This window comes from Triturus cristatus, chromosome 7, assembly GCF_964204655.1.
Source record: "Triturus cristatus chromosome 7, aTriCri1.1, whole genome shotgun sequence".
NCBI classification, from domain to species: domain Eukaryota; kingdom Metazoa; phylum Chordata; class Amphibia; order Caudata; family Salamandridae; genus Triturus; species Triturus cristatus.
The window spans coordinates 1,551,759,200-1,551,783,626 of record NC_140590.1 but is presented as its reverse complement, the minus strand read 5'-3'; the positions used below and the strand labels follow the sequence as shown (position 1 = coordinate 1,551,783,626).

The 24,427-nt window shown below is 47.9% G+C and overlaps 1 long non-coding RNA gene across 1 annotated transcript in view; it reads left to right on the top strand.

Moving 5' to 3' along the window:
- The first annotated feature begins 242 nt into the window (after positions 1–242).
- Positions 243–24,427, top strand: part of LOC146812357 (uncharacterized) — a 185,398-nt gene continuing 161,213 nt past the window's right edge. The window contains exons 1-2 of the long non-coding RNA XR_014965934.1: positions 243–287; positions 627–691. This is a non-coding gene — a long non-coding RNA (uncharacterized LOC146812357). The remainder of the gene's footprint in view (positions 288–626; positions 692–24,427) is intronic.

Here is a 24,427-nt window from a genome sequence, read left to right as displayed (position 1 = left end):
AGTTCTGAGTACTTCCTCTCGCGAGATTTCGAGCGTAAAATAGTGCCTTTAGTTTTCTTATGAAAATAAAGACCAATAAGGTTTATTTTACAATAAATGTTTGACAATAGTGTCCTTGCTACCAGCACATACCTACTGAAGGGACATATGATAAGATCGCCTCTATCTAGTATACTTCTTAAAGGTGGAGGGATACTTCACTAACAAACGACTACTTATACTAGCATCTCCTACAGATCAGTGCCTCCCCCAAGTCTCAGATGGGAGCTTGAGGTACCGACGGAAAGGTGAGCAGCTATCACAGAACATTTTTAGAATATTTTTAGCAACACTATGTTGCAAATTTCAGCTAATTACAGGTTTTTGTAGTTTAGTAAGCAGAAAAAACTCCTGAATGAGCATAAAAAGGATTTTTAATCTCCCTTTAAGTTTGGTGTCTTAGTCGAGTTCCTGGGTCATTTTGAGGCTGAGTACACTGAGTTTGGGGTGTTTACCTACCTCACATGTTTTGCCTCTAGATATAGGGTATTTGGTTACAGGAATGATTATAGGCAGGGTATAAAGCGGCAAAAAAAGTTGTTTACAGTACTGTGCCACATTCTTTTGTTTTCCCTATATCTTTGTAGTGCGGGGCCTCCTAGTACCTGAGCAGTGTCCAGGTGAGGTGAGGTCTATTGCCCTACCACAAAGGGTAAGCATAAAAATTAAAAAAATGTTTTTGACATACATTATTGGTTGGTTTGGTGACACATCATGCATATGAGACCGATACACCGTACTAATGATATAACGTTTTCCTTCACAGAATTCACAGTAACCATTGTGAATCGGAGGGCTAATGTTCATGGTTGTTACAGGTTGTACCGTTCCGAACCATTTTTACTTTAATTTGTTCTTGGTGATGGTGGTGAATTCTATATTTCACTATTAGGAGTGCAACTATTATACGAACAGAGGCCCTGACGAATGCCAAGGGATTCAATACCCGTTAGGCAGAAACATGTTGGCCCTTATGTAGACAGATAATTGTCACTGTCTTCTTTTGCACTGTTCTATTTTTTAATTAGGAGGTGTGTCCAGTCCGCGGAATAAAGTATTTAAAAGGAGGACATTCCATCCTATTTTAAATCACTTCTTTGTTCGTTGCACTATTTTTTCTATCTTTACCATTAAAAGATCAGTCATTATGGACAGTTTGTGTATTTGGTGGATCAAATCCTGATACAACAATAAGGTGCGGAGCTGAGTGTCCCACTGATCAGGGGACCAGCTTTATTTGCACATGGGTTTGGCCAAATGATATGACTGATCATTGAGTCTAATTTGATGGAACCCCTTTACAATCTGTTGTGGATTAATCAGCCATTTTGTGAATAATCAATGATGTACCGGTCTTTTTTATGCATGTAGTGTTAGCCTTTTCTTTCTTCATCTTTATTAATACGTTATGTATGTGCGTTAAAGATATTTTGAGATCTTGTTGACTCAGTATCGATAGTGTAGCCTCTCTAATCTGGCTGTTAGACCCCCTGTATTTCGTGTGTTATACATTCAGTTGGTGCTGGGGATAAAATCAGGTGTGGGTCTTTAAAATATATATCCCTTGGACCCCATTTTAAATGGTCTGTTTACTCCACTCCTGGAAGGAAGGCATAGTGCCGCAGCATGGCAGCAATGAACAAAATAGCTTCAGTACCCGTACAAAGACTACTGCATATGGCAGCCCCCTGTGCAAATTGGTTCAATCAAAGGGGGAAGTGAAATCCCTAATTTCTCGGCTATCCGGTTCGGGCTTGGGCTCAGGCTTGGATTTTAAGATCTCAGCAGGTGCCTCGAGAGAGCTATCTGGTTCACTCCCGGGTCCAAGGGTTGAAGCTTCTGCTTTGGCTGCCTCCCAGGCACAAGCCCCCGACACACCGAAGCTCCTAGGGAATCTCAATCTTACCGGTGAGGGTAGTGGGAGGGTCCTGGTGAGAACAAACTGCTAAAGGATACTCCAAACAGCAAGGAGCCATCACTTTCTTTGATTTTGCAGGCACTGCAGGATCAGAGGATGGAGGCACAAGAACACTATGTGCAGGCTAGGGCTGATAACATCAGCATTCAACAATCTGTAACTGAAGTCACAAACAAGGTGGGAGCATTAACAAGAGATATCGAGGAGCTGCAACAACAGATAGCGGATACAGAAGAGACTTCTACTACAACAACTAGAATTGTACACGACCATGACGAGCAGATATTAGTTATGCAAACAAAGATAGAGGATCTGGAAAACCAGCAGGGCCGGAATAACTTAAGACTGTTTGGGGTCCCAGAAGGCAAGGAGGGCTTTGACCCGCGTGCTTACGTTGTTCAACTACTTCAAACGGCCTTCCCAGATCCGGCGGACAGGGATTGGGACTGCCAAATTCAACGAGCGCATAGACTGCCGATTTTCTTGCATAAGCCAAACTCTTGTTATCCTAGACCTTGTTAGGTCAGATCTGTGCAGGGCCACCATGGATAGACGATGAAAATTTAGGCAAATTATCGACCCAATAAAGGTGGAAGGCGCTCAGAGCCAGTCTGACTAATGGTTATAAAAGACGGACATCCGCAGTTCTTTCTCATGGATCAAGAGGCCAAGAGAGGTTCAAACCAATGGCAGATGGAAGGGGCCAACAAAAAGTCTTAGAAGCTCAGGACGATAGTATTTATTAGTATGCTTTCTCTTTTCCCTTTTTTTTTCCGGAACAGGATTTTATTGACACTTGGAATGGTTTCTGTCTTCTGTTTTGTTCTTCTCACTGGGACTTTGATATAGATCGCTTTTTCTCTCTTGCCTATTGGGTACTTCGGGCGGGGGTGGATGATAGGTAGCACGGGATGCACCGTGAGCTAGCTGCCAATCCAACGGCAGCTTATAAGGAGGAGGATTCCTTCTTCATGGTACGGGGAGGTATGAGGGTGGCTGGGGGGATGAGTGGGGGCACATGGGAAAAGGTCATAAGGGGAGCACATCTGGGGGTAAGGAGTGGGGCAGGTAGCAAGGTTAGGAAACAAAGATGATTTGAAGATAGATAGGGGTATTATATATATATATATATATTTTTTTTGGGAAACCTTTATTACAGAGTTCAAGAGATATACAAGTATGGGCCTACAACCCTCAGGCCGGCCGCTAGTAGACCGTGAGACCATGAAACACATTCATAAACACGAGCAGCAAGCAGTAAAAAGTCCCACAGATCAAAAAATATCATTTGCGGCCACATTGCCCAAACATCCCAAATGGCGGTTTCATTTTAAATGACAAACGAAAAACAAACCCACAAGGCGGCAAAAGTCTAGGCAACAGTATGTGCTCCCCTCGGGAGGGCTCTACCAATCTACAAGAATAGAAGGGGGGGACGGGCAGGGGCAGAAACAAAGTGGTCACGATAACACAGAATCAAGAGAATGTGCAGACTAGGGAGACAGGGCCGCCGCCAAGTCGGGCGTCAGTGGCGGGGTACAGATCCCGCCGCGATAGGAGTTCCAGGGGCCCCACACATTCGCCCATTTCCCAGACCTACCTCTCGCCACATACACAACCTTTTCTCGGAACATACACCAATCCATATTTTCCTTCCATACCGAAATCGTGGGTGACCTCTGGGAACCCCATAATTGTGCTATGTCACGCTTGGCCACCATATATCCCAATGTCACCCACCACGTTTGCGTCGCCGTGTAATCAGTCGGCTCCCACACATTCAACAGACACCTCCTAGCCTCGGGGAACAGCGCAACATGCGTGACCGCTTGCAACACCGCATGCACACCACGCCAGAATCGAGTCACCTCCGGACATTCCCACAAAATGTGGAGGAAGGTCCCTAACATGCCACACCCACGCTTACACATCCCATCCACCGCATATTCCATACGCATCAGGCCCGGTCCCGTAACGTAAACCCTGTGGAGTATTTTGAGCTGGACGAAACGAAGGCGGGCCGGTATGGCCACCTCTTTCGGGGAGGCCACCGCAGAGACCCAATCCTCGTCGTCCAGCTCCAATCCATCAGAGACCCATGCCTCACGGAGGGCGGCCAGCAGTCCCGAGCGATCGTTGATGAGCTTTTTATAGATCAATGAGATGGTGCCATCCGGTACATGCCCGTCTAGCACTCTATCTTCCAAAGGGGAGCACTCCTTGATGGACGCGACCTCCGGGAACACGGAAGACAATGCGTGGCGAACCTGTACATACCGGAAGTATTCCCTGTCATGCAACTGGTATTCCGCTTTCAGCACATCAAACGTTTTAATTCCCCCCTTCGTCCATAGATCGCCCACCCTGCTAATGCCAATCGTGTCCCACTTCTCGAAGCCTTTCGTCGTCCACAAACAACCCAGTCGCTCAGAGGCATACAGTGGCGTCGCCCGGGTCAGCCGATCTTTCCACCCCATCGCCGAGTTTGCCGCATGCCACACCCGTACCGCGACCCGTGTCGGACCCGTCAAACGTGCGTCGAGCGATCTAGAGTAGAGCGCACGATTATAGTCGCCACCCGGCAACAACAGTTTGTCCATTTCAAAAGCCGGATTAAGGGCGGGCCCATAAAGCCCGTGGTTTATCGCAGCCAGCTGGGAGGCCCAGTAATAACGTTTGATGCCGGGGAGGGCGACCCCCCCATCGTACCACGGGAGCGTCAGCTTCGCAAGGGCGATCCGCGGCCTCCCATCCCAAAACAGTTGGCGTTGCAGCCCCTCCACCTCCCGAAAGTAACTAGCCGGAACGACATCCATCGTATTTTGTAAGGCATATAAAAATCGTGGCAACGACATCATCTTAAACAGCGCCGCCCGGCCGAGCGGCGAGAGCGGCAAGCGCCTCCAACGCGCCACATCCGCCTTCAAACGTTGGAGGGGGGCGAGTAGGTTCTGTGTGTATCGGGCCGCAGAGTCCAGGGTAATAAAAATACCCAGGTACTTAAATCCCTGTTGAGCAATCTGAATAGGACAACCCCGCGGGAGGATAGGAGCCTCCCCTGAGAGGACATATACACAGGACTTAGCCCAGTTAATGACTAGGCCTGAGTTCCGGCCAAAGGAATACAGCACATCCACTAACACAATCAACGATTCACGCGGGGAAGCAAGATACAAAAGAATATCGTCCGCGTAGAGAGAGACTCGATCCTCATACTCAGGAGTCCACCGGAGACCACGAATCGAAGGGTGCCACCGCAGCCACTCCGCCAGGGGCTCCAAGGCGAGCGCAAAGAGGAGAGGTGACAGCGGGCAACCCTGTCGCGTGCCCCTACCCAATTCAAAAGGAGCCGACACTCTACCATTCACCACCACCTGGGCTAGCGGTCCGGAATACAACAATTTCACCCAGCCAATGAATCCCGGGCCAAACCCAAACTTCTCCAGCGTCGCCCAGATATATGGCCACTCAAGCGTGTCGAATGCCATAGTGGCGTCTAGGGACGCCAAAATGGCTGGCTCACGTATGAACGGAACCCTCGAGAGCACCCCATGCAAACGCCGCAGGTTAAGCGCGGTGTTGCGATGAGGGATAAAACCGGACTGGTCCTGATGGATCAGATCGCACACCACGCTGACCAGCCGATTAGCCAGCACCTTGGCCAGAATTTTCGGTTCCGCGTTCAAAAGCGAAATGGGCCTGTAAGAAGTGACCCGATCACGCGGCCTCCCCTCCTTGTGAATAACCACAATAGTGGCTAGACGCTGGTCTAGCGGGAGGGAACCCGCCGCCCGGGCCGCGAGGAACATATCACGAAGATGCGGCGCCAATGTATCCGGTCACAATTTGTACAATTCAATGGGAAGGCCATTAGGACCCATGGCCTTGCCAGAGGCGACTGAACGTATAGCCAGGGCGATCTCCTCAGACGTCGGAGTCGCGTCCATCAACGATTTATCCTCCTCCGAAAGGGAAGGCAACGCAATATCTTTAAGCAGGTCGCGGGAATCCTCTTCCGAGCGAGAAGATACCGGGGAATACACCCCGCGAAAATACTCTGCGAAGCAATCAACAATTTCACCCGGATCAGTAACATACACACCCTCCACTCTCTCAACCAGCGGAACAACTCGACTTGCTCTCTCCTTTTTATCCAGCCACGCGATCAGTTTTCCAGCTTTATCACCCATATCATACAGTCGCCCCTGCTGCTCCCTACTCAGGCCCCTGGCCGCTTCGGTGACTAGGGCCTTGTAGTCCGCTTGTTTGATCCTGAGAGCATGCAGTTTGTCGTCCGTGACACCACAATCCAGGTCACCCTCCAACTCAGTTATCTCAGACTCGATACGGGTCACCTCCTCCCGCTCACACCTCTTGGAATGGGAAATGAGGGACAGGGCTTCCCCCCGGAGTACCGTTTTGAACGCCTCCCACAGAGAAACAGCAGACGACACTGATCCCACATTATCTCCAAAATATTGCTCAAGGGATTTAATCAAATCTGCGCGAATTGCGGGATTACGCAGGTACCAAGGGTTGATCGGGACCACCCTCCCCTCCATCCCCGGGACAATATCAAAGTGCAACAAGAGCAGGGAGTGGTCTGAAATACCCCGAGCAAGATGCCGCACCTCCCCGACCCTCCCCGCCTGTGCCGCTGGCATCAGAACATAATCAAGTCTCAAGAGACTACCATGAGCCCCGGAATGAAAGGTGTATTGTACCTGCGCAGGATGTTTTAGCCGCCAACAATCCACCAGACCCAGGGTATCTAAGAGGCCAGACAACCAAGTTTGGGCCCGGGGGAGATCCCTGGGCGGGTGACGATCCTCAGTTCCGGAGACCACAGCATTAAAATCCCCACCAACCACCAGGATCCCCTCCGGCAGCCCAAGAAGAAGGCGCCCCAAATCAGCAAAAGTAGTCGTCTGCAACCCCGGCGGGACATAAACAGAAACCAAAACAACTACTTTACCCTCCCATCTACTCACCAGAGCCGTATATCGCCCCCTGTCATCATGGAGCACCTCACCAACCTCCAACGGGAGCGAGGTTTTAACCATAATGCCCACACCCCTCGAACCAGAGGTGAAGCCCGAATGGGCCACAAGGCGATAGCCCCGCCTGTTCATAGCACAGAAGGAATTACCAATAAGGTGTGTTTCTTGCAAGAACACAATATCAGGTGAAATCCGTTTTAAAAACTGCAGGACCACCCCCCGTTTTATCCTGTCCCCCAGTCCGTTAACATTCCAGGAAAGAAGTCTCAGCCCCCTACCCCCCATCACAGCCAAAACCAATCAGTCCCCTCCCAGAGAGCACCTTGAATAGAACACAATAATATGTCTGCCTTGTGGTACAAACAAACAATACCCAACCCCAACCCAACATTCCAAGCAAAACTCCCCCCTCCCTGCACCCCTGCATGAGCCCAAACAGCCCCCCCCAACTTGCAGTGTGCCTGTCGCCCCTGCATGAACTAAACTACAAAGACCCCCTAGAGGAGGAAAGAGAACCCCCTCGAGACACACCACAACCTCCACGGGAGGGGGAGCAAAGCACGACAGTCAAGAAACCCTGAGCACAGCCGAAAAGTGGCATCATCAGGAATTAGCCCCAGTGTCAATACCGCTGGGCCGGTCCAGTGGGCACTCTCCTCCCGCGGCCCCCACACCCTCTCGATCATGTCCCCTAGGCAAAGTGTCCAACCAGTCCCCGGCCGTCTCTGGACGGTCAAAGAAATGAGAGCGACCCCCGGACTCCACACGCAGCCTGGCCGGGAAAAGCATGGCGTATTTCAAGTTCATATCTCGGAGCCGCCGCTTGACGCCCATGAAACCCAGCCTCTGCTTCTGGACCGCCTGCGTAGAGTCAGGATAGAAGTTCACCTCAACGTTCTCCAGCTTAAGCGGCCCCTGCACTCTAGAAGCTTGTAAAATCGCATCCCGGTCCCGAAAGTTGAAGATACGGGCAATAAGAGGCCGCGGGGGAGCTCCGACCTTCGGCTTGCCACCAGGAACTCTATGGGCCCTCTCCACCGCAAAGAATTTACTCAAACCTCGAGGCTGCAGACGATTAGAAATCAGATCCTCCACAAAGAGATCCGCCGCCGAATCCTCCAGTCCCTCTGGCACCCCGATAATGCGAACGTTGTTCCTCCGGGTCCGACTCTCGGAATCCTCCAGTCGCCGATCCGTGAGCGCACTGGCCTGCCGGAGCCGACGTACCTCCGTCTGGAGGGCCGCCACCTCAGTCGTGAGGCCCGACGCGGTGTGGGCCAAAGAGTCCACCCTGTCATTTGTCTTGGAAAGATCTGCCCTGACAAGGTTAACATCGATGGGAACCGCGTCGAGTTTGTGCGCCAGGGTATCAAATTGTTGACCCACCGAGGTCTTCATCTCCGCGATGGCGCCCATGACGTCCTGCAAAGTCAGATCCGTCGGCAAATCCGGGGCATCCGCGGGGCACTCAGGAGACTTATGCGACCCGCCGGGAGAACCCTTCGGCAGGGTGTAGCGATCCATAATGTTGGCTTGAGTTGCAGCGCCACGCCGGGTCGATTTGGCCTTCGGCTTCTCTCCATCCTGCTTCGTCGCCATCGTCCTGTATCCCGTACACCCACGAGTCCTACCGCGGAGAGCGAACAATCGAGGCCAAAGACCCCAGAGGTCGCCTCAGAAAGGCGGAGCAGGTCCCCCAGCGAGGCAACCACCACACACAGAAGGGCCGTGATCCCACTCGCAACAATGGCAAGAGGGCTCAAAAGCGAAAGTGAAAGTGTGGGGTACGCGTCTCGCCAGGCTCGTCCCGCCGTTGTTATTCACTTCTCCACTGGATCACACCCCAACTCAAGTCCGGGGTCAGGAGAGGAGCAGGCCGCAAACTTCAATCGATGCCCATCATGGCACACGGGGTCCGATTGAAATACGGAAAACGGGTACCACCTCGGCTCAGGTTCACCAACACAGTCCCCTCAACCGAATCAGGATGAAGACAGGATAAATGTAGGAGGTCGCGGAGGTCCTCGGGAGCCTCGCACCTACGCGGCCATCTTGGTTGCGCGCTAGGCTCCTCCCCCGATAGGGGTATTATTGTTAAGGTATTTGGTAGCGCCAGGAGCATGAACTATCAATTATTATGGCTTTGATAAAGTGTATGGCCTGGAATGTGTCAGGCCTAAATAATAGCGTTAAGCGCCAGTTAGTTTGGGAGGAGCTGAAAACGTTACAGGCCCCATATTGTGTTTCTTAGAGAGACCCATTTAGCTTATAAAGATCACGGCTTACTCAAACACCTGGGGTACCAAACAACCATTTGTACTTCCCAGAGTGCTCCTATTAGGGGAACTGCAATAATGGTCTGCAAGTCATTAGATCATAGCGTCCTCAAGACGCTAGCTGACCAGCGAGGGAGATGGGCACTGGCGCAGCTGGAAATTAAGGGGCTGAGGTATGTGTTTTGTGCAATATACCGACCCAATGTTGATGACCCTGCGGTCTTTGACTTTGTCAGCTTGGAGTTACTAGACTGCCAGGGCGAGTGTCTAATAATGGGGGATTTTAACTGTGTTGTGAACTATACCATTGATTCTACAAACCGAACAGCCACTTCTGGAATGGGGAAGGTGAAAGCTTCGATTCTAGAACTGGGGTGGCTGCACTTCCTAAATGATGCTTGGTGGTCACTTCATGCAGATGCTCCGGGGTACACTTACTACTCTGCCCGCACAGACAGTGCTCGATAATAGATATGGCTTGGGTCTCGGATAAAATATTATCATCAGCTCGGATGGAAGTATGTCTTAGGATCATCTCCGATCATAATCCCATCATACTATCTTTCCAGGTCAAGACCGAGATTAAAACACAGCGGCCATTCTCAGTTCCTCGTTACTTACTCTCTGATAGCGACTATTTACTCATCAAAAACTAGTGGACTTTCTTGAGTATAATATGGGGAAAGCTTCCCACTGTGTAGTGCGGGATGTGATGAAGGCATACATTAGGGGGGTCACCCAGCAGTATATATGGTGGCATAATAGGGAGAAGGATACTGCGGATAGAGCAGCACTTCAAAAAATATTAGCAAGTGAACTTCGCCACACAGATGCAATTCGACAGGGTGGCCTAGATGAGGGTCTGCTGTATAACTCCTTAATAGAAGAGTGACTGGTTATAAGCAGGTCTTTTAAGAAAAAAAGTTGTGACGAGCTATAATAAGCATAGATCATTACAATATGAATTTGGGGACCGAATTGGGAAGGTACTTTCCTATCAGTTAGCGGATGATCGTGTTAAAACATTAATAAAGGTTATAAAGGAGAACAGTACTTTATATACACACCCAAAAGCAATAGCTGAACAATTCTCTGTTTTTACCAGAAACTTTACACACACAAAAGTAGGGGCAAAGGAGGAAGGACTCCAGGAATATCTAGGTGGGAGCAAGTTGCCCTCTGTGTGTGAGGAAGATGCCGCCTTGCTGGATCAGGGAATCCCTCATGAAGAATTCGTCAGGGTAGTATCTGGGTTTCCATTGGGGAAAGCGGCAGGGGAAGACTCAATAACAGCCTAGTTTTATAGGACTTTTAAAAACACTTTGGTTCCTTTCTTGGAGGCGGTTATTAAACCTATTGGATCAGAGGGTCAGGCTCCGGAGTCATGGAATATGACAAATATAGTTTTTTTCTTGTAAAAGGGTAAGTCACCCGAGGAGCGTATTGGCCGCTATCCGTTATAAATGTAGATACAAAGATTTTCGCAAAAGTTTTAGCCACCCAGTTGGCTCCTATGATGCCCGGCTTACGTTCTAGTCAGCAGCATGGCTTCACACAGGGCAGAGATACTACGGCGCATATCAACACCGCAGTGGGGGCTTTCGATTTAGCTAGAAAATCAGGGCTGAGGTTGGGCATGGCTCTGCTAGATGCAGAAAAGGCTTTCAACGGGGTGGCTTGGGATTATCTGTGGGCAATACTCTCATTATTTGTACAGTAAGACCCAAGCCAAACGGTATTATGCCCGCTTACAAACATCTCAATCAGATGTGGTACGTGACAAGGCTGTCCTCTTTCCCCTCTCCTTTTCGGGCTGTACATAGAGCCATTTATTAGGGCTCTGCAGAATAATGCCCAGATCTCTCCCCTAGCTACAGAGGAGAACCAGCTCAAAGTCACCGCTTATGCGGATGGCATAGCCCTTTTTACAGCTGATCCTGCATCTACTATAGACGCTATAGAAGCTGAAGCAAACAAATTTGGCCACATTTCAGGTTATAAACTGAATGTGGAGAAGACGCAAGTGCTTCTTAACTTCCAGCCGGAACAACCTATGTTAGGAGCTTGCTTGACAGCTATCTATTTAGGGGTGCGTATTTCTGCAAAGATTGAGCTCATTCCTCATTAAACTATGGCCCACTGCTGAAAGCTGTAACTAAGCAATTGAGAAACAGGCATAAATTGCCTATTAGCATATAGGGATATGTAATGTTATAAAAATGAGGGTGCTCCCGTAATTTTTTAATTTATTTCAGTTGATTCCTTCGCGTATTTCCAATGCCTTTTTTAGGAAACTGGATGGCGTGTTGAGCAGCTTTATTTGGGGTATAAAAATTATCAACAGGCTATAGGTTTAATGAAACATCCGTTTAATCAAGGCGGGATGGAGCTCCCAGATTTTAAAATGTACAATTGGGCTGCTTTTGTGGGGCAGCTTCGTAGCCTTTTGAACCCTGAAAAACAAGATTTTTGGCACGGATTGGTCTTAGGTTTCGACAGTCAAATGTTTCTATATAGAGTTAATGAACCTAATTATTTTAAATGGGTTCGGTTTAAGACCTATCAGGGATAGTGTACATATATGGCAGGGGATTACAGCCAAGTGCTCTATCTCTCTCTTCCATGACAATCTCCCCTTATGGGGTAACCCAATGCTGCCGGAGATATTTCGTGATCTGGCATGTAGGCGATGGGCAAGCTACGGCATAGACTGACTCGGTCATCTGTTTGACCATAATGGATTTCAGTCATTCGAAAGACTGCAACTCGCATTTGACATTCCACGCCAGATGTTTTTTAAATACCTTCAGATTAGGGATAATTTTATGAGACATCAAGCACTTTTAACGGCTTCATGCTCTGGAGTATGGGAGTGTTTGTGTCGGCAGAATTGGAGCTCGGCAACTAGTATGACGTATCAATGCCTGGGTCGGTTTAGAACGAATGGGTGTGAAAAGCTGGCAGCAAAATGGAGCAAGACCCTGGGGATAGATGGTACTCCGGAGACTGCGTAGGACACTATAGACAGGTTGATACACTCTGTCAGTCCGAGGTTGCAGCAGCTCCGTACAATCTGCACACTTTACTATACTACAGATCGGATTGTTAGGTGGGCCCTAAGAGGGGGAGGACAGGGAGGGGATCACAGCAAATGCCCCAAATGTGGAATGCATGCAGCCAACATTGTGCACATGTTTGTCACTTGTCCCGATTTAGGAATATTTTGGCAGAAGGTATCTCATGCCATGAAGCTGAGACTAGGCGGCGATCATGTTTTAACAGTGGCTGAAATTATGTTGGGCTACAAGGAGGATAGTCATGGGCATAGACACATAATTTCAATTATGTTGGTGGCGGCTCGGCTTGCTATAGCCAGGGCTTGGATATCACCTAAACCTCCCTCAGTAATGGAATGGGGGGCAATTGTGAGAGAAACAGGGGAAAGAGAGAAGGCCTTGGCTCGAGCAAGGGGAATTTGGTCCCTGAAAAAATTTGACTCTTTATGGGGCTGTATCGAAAATGATTAGAGTACTAGAGTAGCGAGGGGTACCTTGCTAGAATAAAGGTGGGTGGACACTAGATGTAATGACTAACTCAGGGCAGGTGTATCTTGTTTTTCCTTTCTTATTTTTATTAACGTTGAAATATTATAGACCGTGCGGCTACCCCCTATGTACAGAAGGGATATTTATGCTTTCCGATTCATTGTTTGCAAAGATCCGGCTATGAAACAGAATGTATTATTAGCAGTGCTACCGCTCATGTAATGGTAAGTCATACTATGTAATAACGAAGACTGTCTTGGTGTTTCCCTTTTTGACAATTAAAAAAAAAGGACTATGTATCTGCTGAATGAATCTAGGACAATTCAAATGCTCAAAAAAAAACACAAAAAACCCATTTATTTCTGTATTTATCCATATTTTCTGGCCTTCTTATTGGTATTTATCCATATTTAGTACGCGCTGAGAGAATAAACGAGGTCCTAAAACATTTCCTAATTTATTTAACTGACAAAAATGCCCTCAAACTTTGATGCCGTTCGTATTTTTGCAAACTAAGCTGCCAAATATATTAACAAAACACTACACCCCCAGGTAAGTATTAACATTATTTTCTGTTTGTAATTATGTGTAAAAAGCAGTAAAAATGGGAGCTTTGAATAAGATTTATCACCCTAAATGACAATATGGAATGGGGGATATGTTGTAGAAATCGGTATTACCAGCTCGATTTCCTTATGGTTGTCTGCAATAGAAGAACAAAAATGTGACGAATGGAATTAAATAGAACCAGTGGCACTGCTGTGTGTTGCATTATGGTTTATGATTTTGTTTTCTAAGTAAACCATTACAGAGAAGGAACAACCCTTTACAAATCACTGTTTCCCTCCCCAAAGTGCAATGGGAGCCGTCCAACCTGAACTATAGGTGATATACTCTGAGAATATAAACTCAGGCAACTCCAAACTGTTTTAGGCCTCATCGCGATTCATCAGTGAGGTCCATCTGCTTCTGTCTATTCTTCAGTCAATGTTGTTGAGTGGTTGTATGTGTGATCTCCTGATGATTCTTACCCATTGCTCTGTCTGCATTTGTTCACGTCTCACATCCATTGACCAGTGCCTCCTGTTGATTTTGGACAACTTTCTGCCATCTGACCCTCAGCAAGACTTTGACTGAGTGCAGTGAGTCGGGTGCAGGCAGCTTGGCCGAAGAGGGTTGGGGGACTATAGAATCTAATGCTATATCCTTGTCTCTCAAACTGGACACCTCAACTTTGAATAATTGCATCCCATCTACTTGAAGTGTTGAAGCATATCCATGCCACAGTGTGGTTTGGCCACTACCTGCTTCCTCGCTGACTGCTGCCTAGGTGGTTACCCAAGGCTCGTTCATATTAAATTAGCTGCCCTTCTGCTGATGCACTGTACGTGTACTGGCTGATGGCTGGCTGCCTGTGTGCTGTCTAGTTGCGGCTTTCTGGCTGGTTGCTTCATTGCTCCCAGTATCACTTCTGATTGGCTGTGAGACGTAGCTGCATATCTTGATATTGATTGGTAGGAGAACTGACTGACTCCATGGGTGCAGGATTCCTATTCGGATTACTATTGTGGGCCTCTCCGACCTATAGACATCGCGTTTAAATTAGGGTGTGCCATGTGTCTCTGATCGCAAACATATTAATATGTCTTTGTGGATCTATGCTGTTAGGGCTCGCCTTTGCTAAGACCTTAAATATTTGAAGCATTTAATTAGCCACAGAGTGTGTTTTGTGGGGTCTTGGAGCTACTGCACCAACTTCATGAGTTATTGGATTAGAAAGCCCACCATTGTGATATTACCACACGAACATGCACCATTTCTGCCAGTGCTCATTATTAACTTGTGTGAGTGAGGGGACACTCCACGAGTGAAGTATTACTGTGTATATAAGCACGGTAACACTGTGCGCATGAAAATTACCACTTCTTCAGTGTATGCGGTGATCTGAAAATGTTGTAGATTCACCACACAGGCTGTAGGAGATCATTTTAGGACTCCACTGTGGGATTTTCTGTGACCTTTGTGTGGTAATGTACATGAGGGCGGTGCAGTTACAATTTTTAAAGGATGGTTTCACTCAAACTATAACTTTCATCAGCAGTGTAGTTTGTTGTTTCGAACACTGAAGTGGCACTTTTCTTTTCTCTGGTTAATCCCCCCTTAGATGTGTGAGTATATTATTGCAGCAGGTCCAGTGGTACTGTTATCCCAGTGATTAGTGGCCCACTGCCTCCCAATTGCTCAGTTTTACTCTCCGATCGGAGACAGAACGGCGCCCTATTTTGACATGCTCATAGACCTGTAAAGTAGTGGGCCCTAGGCACACATAGTAAAAAAAGTGATGACACAGACACAGAGTTATGGTGGGTGTAACTGGCCCAGGGCACATGCACCAACCCCTTTTATTAGCAGGGTCGCCTGACTGATGACGCATGTGTTGAGTGGGTGAGGTGTTGTAGTGAGGACAGGGTTCTATGTGCACACATTGCTATGTTAGCATAAGCGCTTTAGATGTAAAACGCCATCTTGCCACTTTGCTGCTTTTGCACACGACACTGCAGGTAGCTATTATTACAAGAAAAACTGCTTGCTTGCTTTTTCTTCAAATGAGAATGGTCTGTTGTTCACAGCCCTAGACGTACACCGTGACCTTAGACTGAACACTGTGTGCAGAAGCCGCCAAGGTCAAATAACAATGTGTGCTGTTGAATTCAGGTTGATCGGCCCACGCTCTTGACACAACACGCACACAGCTGCAAATATCTGAAACTCGGGTGCCTTTAATATTGCATTTGCATGCATGATTCAGACACTTGGAGAAAACCTTTCCAGATACCAGAGAGTAGAGCTGATCCTGTGATGTGATTCATCTATGCTGATATTTACGATATGGGGTTCCCCATTCAAGCCTAGAGACCTTCTATTAGTTATATAAAACTAGTTTACTAGCGAAGGGAGGGTGGTTGTTTTCCACTATCATTTGTAATATGACTTCTCCCTTCATTTTCTATGGTATTGTAACAATGCTGATGGTTTTGTTTTTAATCATTTGTCTGCTTATGTTAGCCAAAGTACTGCACCTTAGAGCACGTAGTTAAAAATAAACATTTTAAACTCTACCGTGTCTCTGATTACTCTTGTTGTGGACTGATATGAGAATAGTAACGAAAAGGTGTTTCTGATTCCCACCATTCCTGAGAGTACACTAAGTCGCTTGTTCTGGGTTGTCTAATCATTGGTAGCTTCGAGATGATACAGAGAACGAATGAGACACTGATGCTAGTCGGATAGGGGTTCTGGGTACTGGGGTGAGTTTTTTGGTACACCACAATTCACTGAGGTCCTGGTTTCCTGTGCATAGTTCTGTGCATGAGCAGAATCCCTGCAACAGTGTGGGTGTTAGCACAGCCCCTAGGGAGGGGCTGCTGAATTACATGTCTTGCAGGCCATTACATTTCTCCCAAAATTCAAAAGAAAAAAGAATAAGTCCAACCTATAGAAAAAAACCAACGATAAACTGGATACCACATAGTCTGTCAGTTTCTAGAGTCAACCAGCAGGACAGTAGTGGACATATGGGGTGATGGCACAAGGTGCAACAGGACATCTCTGCTCGCATTCATAATTTAACCTGAGTGGTTCAGAACACGAACGCTGGCTCAGAGACATCAGGGGTCTCCTTAGTGCATGTTGGTTGGAGTAATGTCCATTGAGTACAGTTGGACTGCTCTGCTGATGCTCCAGACGATTCAAGGTTAATGTCAACAATTCAAAAACAGGGTGCGCCAGGAGCGTTGTCGGAGTCTACCACAAAGCATCCATATTGACCCATGCTTTGATGATGGTGCTTGTTTCTTTGAACATGCATGCAACCTGTTGAGGGCCCGCTGCAAAGACTTGCTACCTCCTGGAAATCCGCTGGTGGGTCAAATGTCAAGTTCATCTCTCGCTCTTGTGGAGGCCCCTTGGGTGGGGAGCCATGGTGCTGCATGTGGTCTGCACTGGAGCTGCATGTGTGCTGTTTCTAGGCTGCTGCAAAACCACTGAGGAGCCACTGCCTAGTTGGCAATGTCAGGGGTAAATGGGTCCTGGTCAAGGCTCGCTGTCACCACCGGGGATCAGGGTGCAGGGAGGGTGAGCATGCAGTCTCTGGTTGTCTATCTTTTCTGAGTGTCACCAGTGCTACTTGGTTGTAGTTCTGATAACTGTGTTGGATTCCACTCAGAAGGTTTACTGCTCCATGGGTGGTAGTGATGACGCACTAAACAGAGGCTGGTACGATAGGGTTGCCAGTCGTGTGGTGCATGACTGACAACCCCATCGACAGGTGGCAGCAATTTGCTTTGATGGCTGCTTGTGATGGCGCTATTAGGTTGTCAATAACTGGGAGGGATGGTGTTTAGGTGTTTCCATTCCTCCTTTGTGGAGACTTCTACATCCTGTGTCTGGATGTTTTGAGCTTTCATGACTGTGTCTGAATGGATACACTGGGAAGTGTGGGGCAGAGACTTGGTAGGCATATACTTGCGGCTTACTTTCAGTTCTCCCACTGTGCTGTTGCCGGGTCATCCTCATTTCACCTTGGTCGCTTGCTGCTTCTGTGTCTAGGTGCGCCCTGTCAGCAGCTCGAGTATTTTCAGGCGTGCCTTTCAGGCCTAGCCTCTCTTGAGCTTCCCTCATGGGCTTGGTTGGTCATCAGGTTTCACAGTGTTGACAAGCAGGTCACACTTCCTTCTCCTCTTTCTCCTTGGTGCTTCAGCATGCACCTTCTTGCCACTTATGCTAGTGAGTGTTCTCATAGTTTGCATCTCTTCTCCTACTGGATGCAGCGACATGCACCTTCTTCAGGGCCATCCGACAGGGCATGCATCTCTTCTCCTTCTGGGTACAGCAGCATGCACCTTTTCACGGCCAGCTGACAGGGCCTTTCAGTGGTGGACTGTCCCCGTAGTCCAGCCACGCTGCTGGGAGTTGTCCTGTGCCCTGATGCAGCATCGCCGACAACACTGTAGGTTTATGCTTCTCCCTTGCTCTAATGGTGGCTCACCTTCTACTGCATGTGGGTGTTGGCCCACTGGGCGTCAGAGCCACTGTGGGTGACGAATGGTATCTCTTCACCCCACAGAGTCGGCAGACAGCTGCTAGGGGGTGCACAGCACTCACTGCACCTGTCTGGCTGTAGTAGTTCACCTATGCTGGTATTGCGCTGACTGACGGCTATCGTGTGACATGCAGTGCTAGAAGGCGACCACCAGGGGCCGTGCAGTTCTCTCAGGCCCATCCTGGCTTTCTTTCCACCTTAGACTGCAGTGCAGCGTCAAAGGCTGGGGGTTGATCTTCTGGTACGCGTTGCTCCCTCTCCCCGCTCCTCCGGTCACAGCTTCAATGCCACCATGCTCCAACCCGGGGTATGAGGAGGGAGGCTATTCTAACAATTGCAGGCAATGGGGGAGGTATGTGGGAGTGTGTGGCTTTGTTGCTGTCTTATTTTCTGCCCAGGGCCGGCTCTAGGGCGGTGCGACCAGTGCCACCGCACCGCGTGCTGGCTTCCTTGGGGTGCCGTGTTTGCAAGTTTATTATGTTTTTAAAGCACCTGTTGCAGCGTTCCTTTCCTCCGGCAATTACCAGGCCTCACTAAAATGTCAAGATAACTCCTGTGAAGAATTATCTTCCTGGAGAGAGATCAGAGTTTTGTAAAGTTAAGGTTTTGACTTAGGTGAAGTTAGTGCAGAGGGTTAATATGCCTGCTGCAAAGAACGTGCACCAAGTAGATTACAGAGTTCATATAATGTAAACAGATCAGCAGGTTACTGCTTTTAAAAGAGACATCCTTATGTTACTTGCAATTTATAATAACTTAAAGTCCTAATATTCAACAGTGAGATATTAACTTTCATTATATAACTGCATACACACTGCAAAGTATACATTAGAACATTGATTAATGTTGCAAAAAGTATTAATTTGGCTAGAAATCGATTCTTATTATTAAAGAAAACTCCAAACTATTCTGTTTCTTTTTCGACTCTGAGTTTGTGCACTCTTAAACTATACTGCCTACCAGTATGGATGACTTGTGACTCCTACACTTTTAGGCCTTTGGCTTATGTAATATTTCCGATACACCGATTTACACACGTATGATTGATTGTCTCTGTGTAATGTGCGTGTGATGCAAAGTGCTCTGACACCCTACACTGGTATGAGTGGCTTTATATAATTAATTAAATGCATCTGAGAGAGAATGGTTATGGAAACTTGGTCACTGTTAAAGGGTGCTAGTGAGAGAATCCGTGGTGGAGGTGGTCGTTGGGGGGGGGCGCCAACAAACATTGTCGCACAGGGCGCCACCAGCGCTAAAGCCTGCCCTGTTTCTGCCCACATGTCTGCTCCTCTATAATTGGCCATAAGCGCGGGCCTCCTGTCCAGCTCAATGCCTTCAGCCCCTCCCCGCTGTAGGAACTTGGGTTGGGTGGGGAGAAAAGTGCAGCCGCATCTTGGGAGGGACCTCACTTTTCTTCTCCGGTGAGTTTGGTGCCCTTCCTTGCCACGAGCTGCGGCGCTGGTCCTACTGCTCGCGCTCACCTCCCTCTCGGCTAATATGGGCATCTGTGGGCTGATCCAGGGATGGACGGACAGTGTGTGGGCACGGCGGAATCAGCCGTCCTCGTCGTTGGTGCAAAGTAGTGTGTTCTAGGCCTACATACTAAATACAGTGATGACACAGACACACAGTTATGATGGGTATAACTGGCCCAGGGCACGTGCTCCTGGCCCCTTTTATTAGCAGGGTCACCTGACCAGTGATGCATGTGCTGGGTGGGTGAGGGGCGGGTGATAGCAGGGCGCCTAGGGAGGGGCTGCTACATGATGTGTCTTGAATGACAATACAAGACATATTCTAAGTCGCCACAATCCTGACTGTGCTCCGTATATCTCAAACGGAAAGCAGGCACTCTACAAATACTGCATTTAAAGAGCCTACAGTATTTTTGACTGAAATTGTCCACAAATCGCTTCTGAGCCCCCCCCCCCCTCCCCCCCCACACCCCCTCCCCCCCCCCACACACACTCACACACACAACCAGCCTCTCCTCTCGCTAACTCCTGCTCCCAGGGGAACTGGCACACCGTGCTCCCTGACTACCTGCAAACAATTCTTCCTGTGAGTAAGTTTATTTGTCATGTTTATTTGTTTTTCTCACACATATACCATTATTTCCCTTCCCGGTGTACTGTTAGTTGACATTTATTAGCGCCGTGTTTAGTCCCCTAATAGAAAAGCAGCATCTGTCAGAAAGTCGAAGGCAGCTGCAGGAATTAACACCTTATACAGGCCAGGTACCCGGCTCGCCACTTCCTGCAGCTATCCGAGCAGAAGGCACGAACAGTCAGCACCAAAATGCCCGGGGTGGCGGAAGTGAGATCATGCACCTTTTGGCCCATAATGATATCACAGAACTTACTTCTTGTCCCAGCATTAGGCACACAAAAGCCTCCTGTTTGAAGGCGAGAGGCTCTGGTTATGGCAGGAAAGTGGAAATACAGAAAATAAACGTGGTTCTTAGAGCACCATTTCCTTCCTCTTCCTGCTGCTACTTTCATGACCCCTCCGAATAGGGGTATCAAGGGCAGTGATAGGTACCAAAGGACAAGCAAGGGATAGCAGCTGCTAGCCCTGGCAGGCCTTCACTTCCTATTCTGCAGTCTCTGAAGGAGAAGTGATCACCTGGTAATGGACATCATGGCCACTGCTGGGAGTATGGCACATTACAACGCGATGTAATACATCGGTGCCATTACAGCGTGGTCGTTACAATGACCGGGTTGTTAGTGTGCAATGTATCACATCGGAAGTCTTTACAACGACTTCCAGTTGGAGGGCGCCTTGGACTTAGGAGTAGTATTTACTATTCCTACTCCAGTTTGCGCAACAGTAGGGAAGATGTTGGAAATGTATTTCCAATACCTCAGCGCCCCCTAGTGGAATACGTTGTAAAGACTTGCGATGTCATTACATCGCGTAGTAACAACGCAGTCATTGTAACGACCGCGTTCTAAAGGTATCACGGTGTAATGACCACGTTGTAAAGGTCGATTCCCCACTGCGGGTGATGCACAGTACTTCCTGCAGTGTCAGTGTGCTTTCATCTGACTCTGCTGCGTCTGGTGTGTCCAGGTGGCTGTTCTACATGTGAAAATCGTGAGAGGGGCTCCAGTGATCCCCAACAGACCCATTCACATTTGCTGGGAGAGTCTTGACCCCAAAATGGACCTCCAGCAGTTCAATGTGTAAGTGAAATGGCGTCTCCAATTGTGCCCCTCACTGGGAGGCTACTGGCTCGTGACAGCCATTAATAATTTATTGGAGAACACAGAGGCCATCGCCAACTGGTGGAATTTACAGATGTTCTTTTTAAAGCACTGGAGCACTCGGCAAGGGGGGATCTTCCTCACCATCTCCTTAATAAGTGTGTGATGGTCCTAAGAATGCAGAGCCATTTTGTTGCGCTGTGCTGCGTTAATTCCGAAGCAAAGGGATGCATCATATCTACAACGAAATGACAGATCCCTTTGCTCTCCCCTGCACTGACGCACAGTTAGCTCCCATGTGCCGTTGCAGGCACCCTTGCACAATTGTGCAAGGGTGCCTGCTTCATGGGGATGATTGTTTTTGTGCAGGAACGGACACCTTCCTGCACAAAAACAATCACTAGAGGTGATTTCCTCTTCCTATGGGTGCTGCAGAAGGCGGAACACATAGAAAGCGGAAAAAACAAGAAGGAATGTAAACATTTATCCTCGTTGCGGATCCCTACTCCTCCCTCTGGGGTGGTGTAGCATTCTTACGCATTTCGAGGTTTAGGATTTCTCGTAAATCTGGAAATGTGGCAGAAGCCATGGGTGTTACATGTGAAGACCCACAGCAACACCCATGGCACGGCCCTTTCACGCACAGTGTTGCGTGTAAAGGGGCCATATTTACAAGGACATGAAAAGACAGCCAGGGTAGCATCACATGTCCTTGTAAATATGGGGCAGCAGGTTGCACCGCCGATGCGTCACAAAAAGTGACGCACCGGCGGCACAAGGGGCTTGTAAATAAGCCCTGTAGTTTTGAGTGTGATCTGTGGAGCACTGCTGTGTATGAATGCACATGTGTGTGCATGTGAGAGAGAGCGAAAGAGAGAGAGAGAGAGAGAGAGAGAGGAGAAGATGGTTGATGTGTGCCTGCCAGTAGTGATTGTAAGAAAATGGGTTGTTGGTTGAGAAGGGTGTGAGCCCTTTCAAGCAACAGGTACAATCCTTGTCATGGTGGACCGAAAACAGTCACTATATTAGCCTGTTCTTAATTCTCTGGTAGCTTGGCAAAAGCCAGTCAGGCTTAACTTAGAGGCAATGTATAATGTATTTATGTAACAGTTAAGCAGTTATAAAGTGAAAACACAACTCATAAAAAAATCCACATTGATTTATAAAAAGAGAGCAATTTTTTATACATTATTTGACACCAAAATGACAGAAATCCAATCAGTAAAATCAGAGGTATGAATTTTTAAAGTTTTACGTGTAAAATAGCACCTAAAAATATCAAAGCCCCAACAGGGGTCATCTAGTCTCTTTTGAAAGTTGAAAATCTCCAGCCGGATGGAGCTGCAGGTTGTAGCCAATGAGGGCTCCACAATGATGGATACCCCTTCTGCGAGGAGCCATTGAACAGAATTTGCTGCTGCTGAGAAGAATGTAGCGGGACCTGTCGCAATGAAAGTCTGACTGGCGATGTACCTTGGGCTGATCAGCGAGCAGGTATGTCCCAGTCTCCTCTTGTTCTCAGACCACTTTTTGGCAGAAAATGTTCCAAGTCCCAAATTTTAGATTTGGGTTATTTAGATACCTATAGCAGCACTTCCAAGGGTCCAGGGGTGGAGGGGCACCACTTGGAGGCTCAGAACTCACTCAGGCTGGGTGCAGGTGTGGGTTCAAGTTGGTTTTAGCCTTTTCTGTCTGTGAGGCCCTGATCAGGAGGCCAGCTAACTAGCCCTTGGAGTCACTCTGGTAATCCTGAGATCAAGTAGAAAAACAGGTCTCAATCAGCAGGGCAGGATTCAGGCAACAGGGCAGTGCTTTTTGATGCAGCAAGGCAGTCCTCTGAAGTAGACAGCAAGCCACAGGCAGCAGGCAGTCCTCTGAGAGTCCTTCCGCAGGTTCAGTACTGAAGTGAAAAAGTGAGTCAGAGGGTCCTATTTTTATACCCATGTCCCCTTTGAAGAGGGAGGATCTTCTGGAGGCTTCCCACACAGAGGTGTCTGGAATTTCCTGCCTCCCAGCCCTGGTCCCAGTCTGTCTACAGGCATAATAGGCTTGTATAAAGTCCTTTGCATGAGAACTGAGGCACAGTCTTTTTAAGTAAGAGTGGGGCTGAGCACAGCTCTGCCCCATCTTGCTTGAAATGGCCCATTTAGGCAACACTTAGTCCTTCTATTGTGTGGCTATCTGGAAGGAATACACAAAGGGCCCGATTCCAATCACGTTCGGAAAGCAAATCGAACGACTCGTGTCCGCAATGCTTTCTGTACGACTCGTGTCAGGGGAGTCCGACCGAACAAGTACGATGCATTTGAATGCATCCAGGTACGATTTGGTCGGACTCCCATTGACTTCAATGAGAGCCTGTGTACCGAACGTGTACACAGACTCCCATTGACAAAAAGGGTGGTTGGAGATCATAGTGCACCCTGTGGCGGGCACCCCTTGGTGCCTGCCACACTGTGCATGGCCTGAAAGGGGGGATCAATGGGTACCCCCAAGGGCACGATTGGCGGGACCAATTTGGTCAGCGCTAAGGCTTTCCAGGCACTGTACTTGGTCGCTCGGAATTGGGAAAGGAGTCGGCCGGAAACAAGGGCTCCGGATCGGTTTAGATAAAACCAAATCCGATTCGGAGCCCTTCCGAACAAGATCCGAATCGGGCCCAAAGTGTGGAATCCATACTTTTAACTCTTGTCTCTGATGACTTTACCTATGTACGAATGATACTATTGATGAATATAATTGTTTCTAAAGGAAAGAAATAAGTTTCACATTGTTTTCTTATTTATGCAGTTATTTTTAAGGCTCTATATTTTTTGCTATTTTTTTACCTTTGTCTTACCACTAGAATTGAAATACATGTAGAAATGTATGCACTCTTCTTTTTCTTCATTTTTCTTTTGCCTCAATTTCTAGTCAGTAATTTTGAGCCTACTTGCGACAAGAACAGTAAAACATGAGGTATGCTTTATTATAGGAAGTATGGGCCAGATGTATCAACACACCGTTTTGCAATTCCCTAATTGCGAATCATTGCGATTTGCAATTCAAAAATCGCAAAACGGCATGCATGACAGTGTGTTGTAAAGCAGCCCATTTTCCTTAAAGGAAAATGGGCTGCTTTACAAAAATAAAAATGCTAAGATTTTCTTTCATTTTTGAAGAGCAAGCAGTGGTCCGTTGGACCACTGTCTGCGCTTAAATTTTTTTTTACAAACATTCACAAAGGGGAAAGGGTCCCTTGGGGACCCCTACCCATTTACAAATGGGTTACCACCTACTTGAAGTAGGTGGTAAAATGTGAATGTTTTGCGACCACATTTCAGTCACAAAACATTC